Source organism: Apodemus sylvaticus, chromosome 9 (genome assembly GCF_947179515.1).
Source record: "Apodemus sylvaticus chromosome 9, mApoSyl1.1, whole genome shotgun sequence".
Classification (NCBI taxonomy): Eukaryota; Metazoa; Chordata; class Mammalia; order Rodentia; family Muridae; genus Apodemus; species Apodemus sylvaticus.
The window spans coordinates 89,085,569-89,093,957 of record NC_067480.1 but is presented as its reverse complement, the minus strand read 5'-3'; the positions used below and the strand labels follow the sequence as shown (position 1 = coordinate 89,093,957).

General features: G+C 37.5%; 1 non-coding gene across 1 annotated transcript; it reads right to left on the bottom strand.

Annotated features, from left to right (window-relative positions):
• Positions 1-5,088: 5,088 nt before the first annotated feature.
• LOC127693103 (U6 spliceosomal RNA) lies at positions 5,089-5,199 on the bottom strand. Its single transcript, XR_007979583.1, has one exon. It is a non-coding gene; the product is annotated as a U6 spliceosomal RNA (small nuclear RNA).
• Between the last annotated feature and the right edge of the window lie 3,190 nt (positions 5,200-8,389).

Here is an 8,389-nt window from a genome sequence, read left to right as displayed (position 1 = left end):
TCTTCCAGCAAACCCAAAAGAAGATAACCAATCAAATACCAAAGATAACATCAAAAATGACAGGAAGTAATAATCACTATTCCTTAATATCTCTTAACATCAATGGACTCAATTCCCCAATAAAAACACATAGACTAACAGACTGGATATGTAAACAGGATCCTACATTTTGCTGCATACAGGAAACACACCTCAGTGTCAAAGACAAACACTACTTTAGCGTAAAAGGCTGGAAGACAATTTTACAAGCAAATGGTCTCAGGAAACAAGCCATAGTAGCCATTCTAATATCAGATAAAATTGACTTTCAACCTAAAGTCATCAAAATAGACACTGAGGGATACTTCTTGCTGGTCAAGGGAAAAACACACCAAGAAGAACTCTCAATCCTGAACATCTATGCTCCAAATGCAAAGGCACCCTCATTCATGAAAGAAACTTTACAAAAGCTCAAAGCACACATTGCACCTAACACAATAATTGTGGGTGACTTCAAAACTGCATTTTCCTCAATGGACCGATCAGGAAAACAGAAACTAAACAGGGACACAGTGAAACTAATTGAAGCTTTGTACCAATTAGATTTAACAGATCATATATATATATATATATATATAACAATTCACCCTAAAGCAAAAGAATATGCCTTTTTCTCAGCACCTCATGGTACCTTCTCCAAAATCGACCATATAATTGGTCACAAGACAGACCTCAACAAATGTAAGAAAATCAAAATAATCCCATGCCTATCAGATCACTATGGAGTAAAAGTGGTCTTCAATTAAAAAAAAAAAAAACAACAGAAAGCCCACATACACATGGAAACTGAACAATACTCTACTCAAGATACCTTGATCAAGGAAGAAATAAAGAAAGAAATCAAAGACTTTTTAGAATTTAATGAAAATAAAGACACAACATACCCAAATCTATGGGACACAATGAAAGCAGTGCTAAGAGGAAAACTCATAGCCCTGAGTGCCTCCAAAAAGAAAATAAAGAGAGCATACACTACCAGCTTAATGACACACCTGAAAGCCCTGAAGCAAAAAGAAGGAAATTCACCCAGGAGTAGAAGGCAGGAAATCATCAAACTCAGGGCTGAAATCAATCAAGTAGAAACTAAGAGAACCATACAAAGAATCAACAAAACTAGGAGCTGGTTCTTTGAGAAAATCAACAAGATAGATAAACCCTTAGCCAGACTAACCAAAGGATACAGAGACAGTATCCAGATTAACAAAATTAGAAATGAAAAGGGAGATATAACAACAGAACCTGAGAAAATTCAAAAAATCATCAGATCTTACTATCAAATCCTATACTCAACACAACTGGAGAATTGGGAGGAAATGGACAATTTCCTAGACAGATACCAAACAGCAAGATTAAATCAGGATCAAATAGATCACCTAAACAGGCCCATAACCCCTAAAGAAATTAAAGGGATCATAGAAAGTCTCCCAACCATAAAAAGCACAGGACCAGATGGCCTCAGCGCAGAATTCTATCAGACCTTCAAAGAAGACCTAAAACCAATACTCTTCAAACTGTTCCACAAAATAGAAAACAGAAGGAACACTACCCAACTCGTACTACAAAGCCACAATTACACTGATACCAAAACAACACAAAGATCCAACAAATAAAGAGAACTTCAGGACAATTTCCCATATGAATATTGATGGAAAAATGCTCAATAACATTTTGGCCAACCAAATGCAAGAACACACCAAAACGATCATCCACCATGATCAAGTGGACTTCATTCCAGGGATGCAGGGATGGTTCAATATAAGGAAATCTATCTATGCAATCCACTACATAAACAAACTCAAAGAAAAAAAAACCATATGATCATTTCATTAGATGCTGAAAAAGCATTTGACAAAATTCAGCATGCTTTCATGCTAAAAGTCGTGGAAAGAACAGGAATTCAAGGCCTATACCTAAACATAGTTAAAACAATATACAGCAAACCGGTGGCCAATATCAAACTAAATGGAAAGAAACTTGAAGCAATCCCACTAAAATCAGGGACTAGACAATGCTGCACTCTCTCTCCATATCTTTTCAATATAGTACTTGAAGTTCTAGCTAGAGCAATTAAACAATATAAGAAAGTCAAAGGGATGCAAATTGGAAAAGAAGAAGTCAAATTATCACTATTTGCAGATGACATGATAGTATACTTAAGTGACCGAAAAACTCCACCAGAGAACTTCTACAGCTGATAAACAACTTCAGCAAAGTGGCAGGTTATAAAATCAACTCAAGCAAGTCAATTGCCTTCCTATACTCAAAGAATAAGCAGGCTGAGAAAGAAGTTAGGGAAATGACCCCCTTCACAATATCCACAAACAATATAAAGTATCTTAGTGTGACTCTAACCAAACAAGTGAAAGATCTATATGACAAGAACTTCAGGTCTCTGAAGAAGGAAATAGAAGAAGACCTCAGAAAATGGAAAAATCTTCCATGCTCATGGATTGGCAGGATTAATATAGTTAAAATGACCATCTTGCCAAAAGCAATATACAGATTCAATGCAATCCCCATCAAAAACCCAACTCAGTTCTTCACAGAGTTAGAAAAAGCAATTCTCAAATTTATCTAGAATAACAAAAAACCCAGGATAGCTAAAACTATTCTCAACAGTAAAAGAACTTCTGCGGAATTAGTATACCAGACCTCAAGCAATACTACAGAGCAATAGTGTTAAAATCTGCATGGTATTGGCACAGGGACAGGCAAGTAGACCAATGGAATAGAATTGAAGACCCAGAAATGAATCCACACGCCTATGGTCACTGGATCGTCAACAAAGGAGGGGAAAACATCCAGTGGAAAAAAGATAGCCTTTTCAACAAATGGTGCTGGTTCAACTGGAGGTCAGCATGCAGGAGAATGCGAATTGATCCATTCTTAACTCCTTGTACTAAGCCCAAATCCAAGTGGATCAAGGACCTCCACATAAAACCAGTCACACTGAAACTAATAGAAAAGAATCTAGGGAAAACCCTTGAGGACATGGGCATGGGGAAAAAGTTCCTGAACAGAACACCAATAGCTTATGCTCTAAGATGAAGAATTGGCCAATGGGATCTCATAAAATTACAAAGTTTCTGTAAGGCAAAGGACACTGTCAAAAGGACAACACGGCAACCAACAAATCGGGAAAAGATCTTCACCAACTCTACATCTGATAGAGGGCTAATATCCAATATATACAAAGAACTCAAGAAGTTAGACCCCAGGGAACTAAATAACCCTACAAAAAATGGGTTACAGATCTGAAGAAAGAATTTTCACCTGAAGAAATTCGGATGGCCGAGAAGCATCTTAAGAAATGCTCAACATCCAGTAGTGCTACAAGAAGAAAGCAGGAGTGGTCCCTGGTTCTGGAAAGACTCAGTGAAACAGTATTTGGCAAAACCAGAACGGGGAACTGGGAAGGGGTGGGAGGGAGGACAGGGGAAGAGAAGGGGGCTTATGGGACTTTCGGGGAGTGGGGGGGGCTAGAAAAGGGGAAATCATTTGAAATGTAAATAAATTATATCGAATAAAAAAAAAGAATGAAAGAAAAAAAACTGCATGGTATTGGTACAGTGACAGGCAGGAGGATCAATGGAACAGGATTGAAGATCCAGAAATGAACCCACATACCTATGGCCACTTGATCCTTGACAAAGAGGCTGAAAACATCCAAGGGAAAAAAGATAGCCTTTTCAACAAACGGTGCTGGTTCAACTGGAGGTCAGCATACAAAAGAATACGAATTGATCCATCCTTGTCTCATTGTACTAAGCTCAAATCCAAATGGATCAAGGACCTCCACATAAAGCCAGATACTCTGAAGCTAATAGAAAAGAAACTGGGGAAGACCCTTGAGGACATCGGTACAGGGGGAAAGTTCCTGAACAGATCACCAAGAGTGTATTCTCTAAGATCAAGAATTGACAAATGGGACCGCATAAAATTTTCTGTAAAGCAAAAGGACGCCATCAAAAGGACAAATAGGCAACCAACAAATTGGGAAAAGATCTTCACCAATCCTACATCAGATAGAGGGCTAATACCCAATATATACAAAGAACTCAAGAAGTTAGACCCCAGAAAACCAAATAAACCTATTAAAAATGGTGTGCAGAGTTAAACAAAGAATTCTCACCTGAAGAACTTCAGATGGCAGAGAAACATCTTAAAAAAATGCTCAACTACATTAGTCATCAGGGAAATGCAAATCAAAACAACCCTGAGATTTCACCATACACCAGTCAGAATGGCTAAGATTAAAAACTCAGGAGAAAGCAGGTGTTGGTGAGGATGTGGAGAAAGAGGAACACTCCTCCACTGCTTGTAGGGTTGTAAATTGGTACAACAACTCTGGAAATCAGTCTGGTGGTTCCTCAGAAAACTGGGCATATCACTGCTGAAAGATCCTGCTATACCACTCCTGGGCATATACCCAGAGGATTCCCCAGCATGTAATAAGGATAGAAGCTCCACTATGTTCATAGCAGCCCTATTTATAATAGCCAAAAGCTGGAAAGAACCCGGGTATCCCTCAACAGAAGAATGGATGCAAAAAATGTGGTATATCTACACAATGGAGTACTATTCAGCCATTAGAAACAATGAATTCATGAAATTCTTAGGCAAATAGATGGAGCTGGAGAACATCATACTAAGTGAGGTAACCCAGTGTCAAAAGATCAATCATGGTATGCATTCACTAATAAGTGGATATTTACCTGGAAAACTGGAATATCCAAAACATAATCCACACATCAAACGAGGTACAAGAAGAAAGGAGGAGTGACCCCTGGTTCTAGAAAGTCTCTGTAGCAATATAAGGCAAAACCAGAACGTGGAAGTGGGAAGGGGTGGGTGGGAGGACAGCGGGATTGAAGGGGGCTTATGTGACTTTCATGGAGTGGGGGGCCTGAAGGGGGAAATCATTTGAAATGTAATTAAAAATATATTGAGTAAAAAAAAAGAATATAAATAATAAAAAAGTTAGTCATGCTCTGACACCAAAACTGAAAATGAGTACAATAAAATAAATAGAAAGAAAGAAAACTTTAAAACAATTTCCCTCATATACATAGACAAAATGTAAAATTGTTGTGCAGGGGCCATGCTAATCTACTCTGTATCATTTGAATTTTAGTACATGTGCTGCCAAAACCAGGCAGCATACACCAGCTGATATGAGCCCCCCCCCAACATATACACAGTACAGGAATACTGGATCTGGATTTATTCAGAGAAGATGCACCTAACCATCAAGAGATTAAAGGCCCCAGGGAGTTTGGAGGTCTGTTGGGGTGGGACTGGAGGGGTGGGTACATCCTCCTGGAGACTGGGGAGTGGAGAGGAAGTATGGGATGGGGAACAGTCAGAGGATAATCTGGGAGGGGATAAAATCTGGAGTGTAAAGAAAAAGATAAAATAAAATTTTTTTAAAAAAGTAAATTTTTGTAAATTCCTATTCAAAGACACTTAAAGATGACCAAAAATAACCATACACCATGCTCAAGTCAGTTTCAAAGCAAGGAGTATAAACATGGTCCAACATGTACAAATTCAGTACATTCATGTTAAATGCAGTACATAAATGATTTTCTAAAAACTGGAAGCTACATGACTATAGAAATTCATTCAAAAGAACTTGACAAAATTCTTCCTTTTCCTTATTAAACATCTAAAGAAATGAAGAATATAATGTAAACCTAAATGTAATAAAGACTATATACAAGAAACCTATAGCCAACATATTCCTAAATGGGAAAGAACTGAAAACATTTCCTGTACAAGCAAGAATTAAAAGTTAGCTCTTTGAGAAAATCAATAATATTGACAAGCCTTTTTACAAATTAAGCAAAATGCATAAATAGAATATCCAAATTAACAAAAAGGAGGTTTATTAAAAAACAGAAACTGAAGAAATCTAGAGAATCATAAGGACCCATTTTACAAACATCCACTCCAACAAACTGGAAAATCTAAATGAAATTGATAACATTCTTGATGCATACTACCTACCAAAGTTAAATCAGGATCAATATAAAATTTAAGCATACATGTGACCCCCTAGAAGTCATTAAAAGTCTCCCAACCATAAAATGGCAAAGCCAGATGACTTGGGAACAGAATTCTAAAGAATAGTTAATGCCAATACTCCTCAAATTATTCCACAAAATAGAAACATACAAAACAACAACAACAACAAAAAGTTTCCCAATTCATTTTATGAGCCCATAGTTATTCTGATACCCTAACCACATAAATACACAACACAGATGCAGGATTGTTCAAGATATGTAAATCAATAAAAGTAATCCACCAAAGAACAAAAAAGAAAAGGACTAAAACCTCATGATTATATCATTAAATGCAGAAGGGGCCTTTTACAAACTTGAACTCACCTTCATAATTAAAGCCTTGAAATGAGGAATACAGGAGGACATATGTCAACACAATAAAGGCAATATACAGCAAGTCCAAAGAATGTCAGTGTCAACTTAAATGGAGAGAAACTCAAAATAATTCTACTAAAATCAGGAATAAGACAAGGATATCCCACTTTCTCCATACCTATTCAATATTGAATCAATATTGATTTCAATTTGAAATCTTAGCTAGAGCAATGAGGCAACTGAATGAGATGAATGGAACACAAATTGGAAAGGAAAAAGTCAACATCTTTATTTGTAGATGATATTCTCTCTATATATATATTCTATACATATATAATATATATATTAATTACCAGAAAACCCCTACAGTTCATAAACACTATTAACAAAGTAGATGGATACATTAATTCACAAAAGTCAGTCACCCTCCTATATAAATTTAAATGACTTAGTTCAACATCCTTAGTCATCAGAGAAATGTAAATCAAAACTGCTTTAAGATCTCATCTTACACCTGTCAGAATAGCTAAGTTCAACAACTCATGCCCATACTGTCAAGGACATGGGAGGACAAAGTGGCACAGCCACTATAAAGATCCTGCTTTTCCAATGTGTTGCAGTATCCAGAACTTGCTGTTGTGGGAGAACTTGCTTCAGATGATGCTGTGTTACCTTGGCTGCTGTTGGTAATGTTCTTGCATTTGCCTTTTGCCATCTGATTATCTCTAGTGTTAGCTGGTCTTTCTGTCTCTGACTGTGGCTTTTCTGTCCTGCAGCCCTTTGTATCTGTGCTCCTGGGGGACCTGTTTTCTCTGTGTATACAGGTATGTAGGCACTCCTGGAAGACCAGCTCTCTTGTGGTGGTATTTGTGTATATAGCTCTGTAGCCCCAGATCAGCTCTACTTATAGAAGGAAATCAGAAGACTCCTGTTCCAGGATGCTCCTGGGCTCTTGTGTCCTCAAGGTTTGGGGTTATTTCCTCTGAGAAGGAGGGGTAGTCCTACCTGTGCTGTCTGGCTTTTCTGCACTCCTGGGTTATTAGCTCCATTCTCTGTGCCACTTGGATATGGCATGCTGTAGCAGAGGATGGTCCCAAGTTGGTCCTGGAATTCTTAAATTAATAAAAATTAAAAAAGAATATTCTACTGGGAATTCAGTTGTGAATCTATAGTGTTAGTAGGTTAATTTCATTATATGCCTCTTTATTTGCCACATGTTCAGCAAATTTGTGCCAACAATATGCTGAGGAATGTTTGTACCTTGTAAAAGTCTAGCATTCAAAACATAAAGAACACCCACAAGTCAGTGATTTTTAATAAATATATAAATAATGCAATTTGAAAATTGCCAAAGCCTGCCTATCCCAGAAGCCATCCATCTCCAACAGCTCCATGGCTAGGGTGGGTCTCTGTGCCCACTGCCACTCCTCCACGCTGAGGTTTTGTCTGACTTGAGGCTTCACACATCTTGCTATGCTGTGACATCTCTGTGAGTTTACATGAACATCTTGCCCTGCTGTGTTTGGAAAACACTGTTTCCTTACAGTGATCCACCGCTAGCTCTGACAAGCTTTCCAGTCTTCTCTTCCACATAAATCCCTGAGCCTCAAGGGGAGAGCTGGAATCAAAGCATCCCATTTAGGTCCATGAATTCCAAAGTTATTCTCTGCTATGGACCAATTGTAGGTTTCTGAAACACAGCTCTTAACCAATAGGCAGTGAGTGAACAGAAATTATTTTAAATTCACTTTTTCCAAATCTTTTACGTCTGATGGAGGATATGATAAAAGATATATTGTTTGTATCTATGAAATTGCCAAGCAATAAACAAAAACTGTTTCCTTTTTATCTAAAAAAAAAAAAAAGAAAAGAAAATTGCCAAAGGACTTGAGTAGACATCTGTCCAAAGGAAATATACAAATCACAAATATATATGTATGAGGAAAGTTCAATATTGCCAACCACTG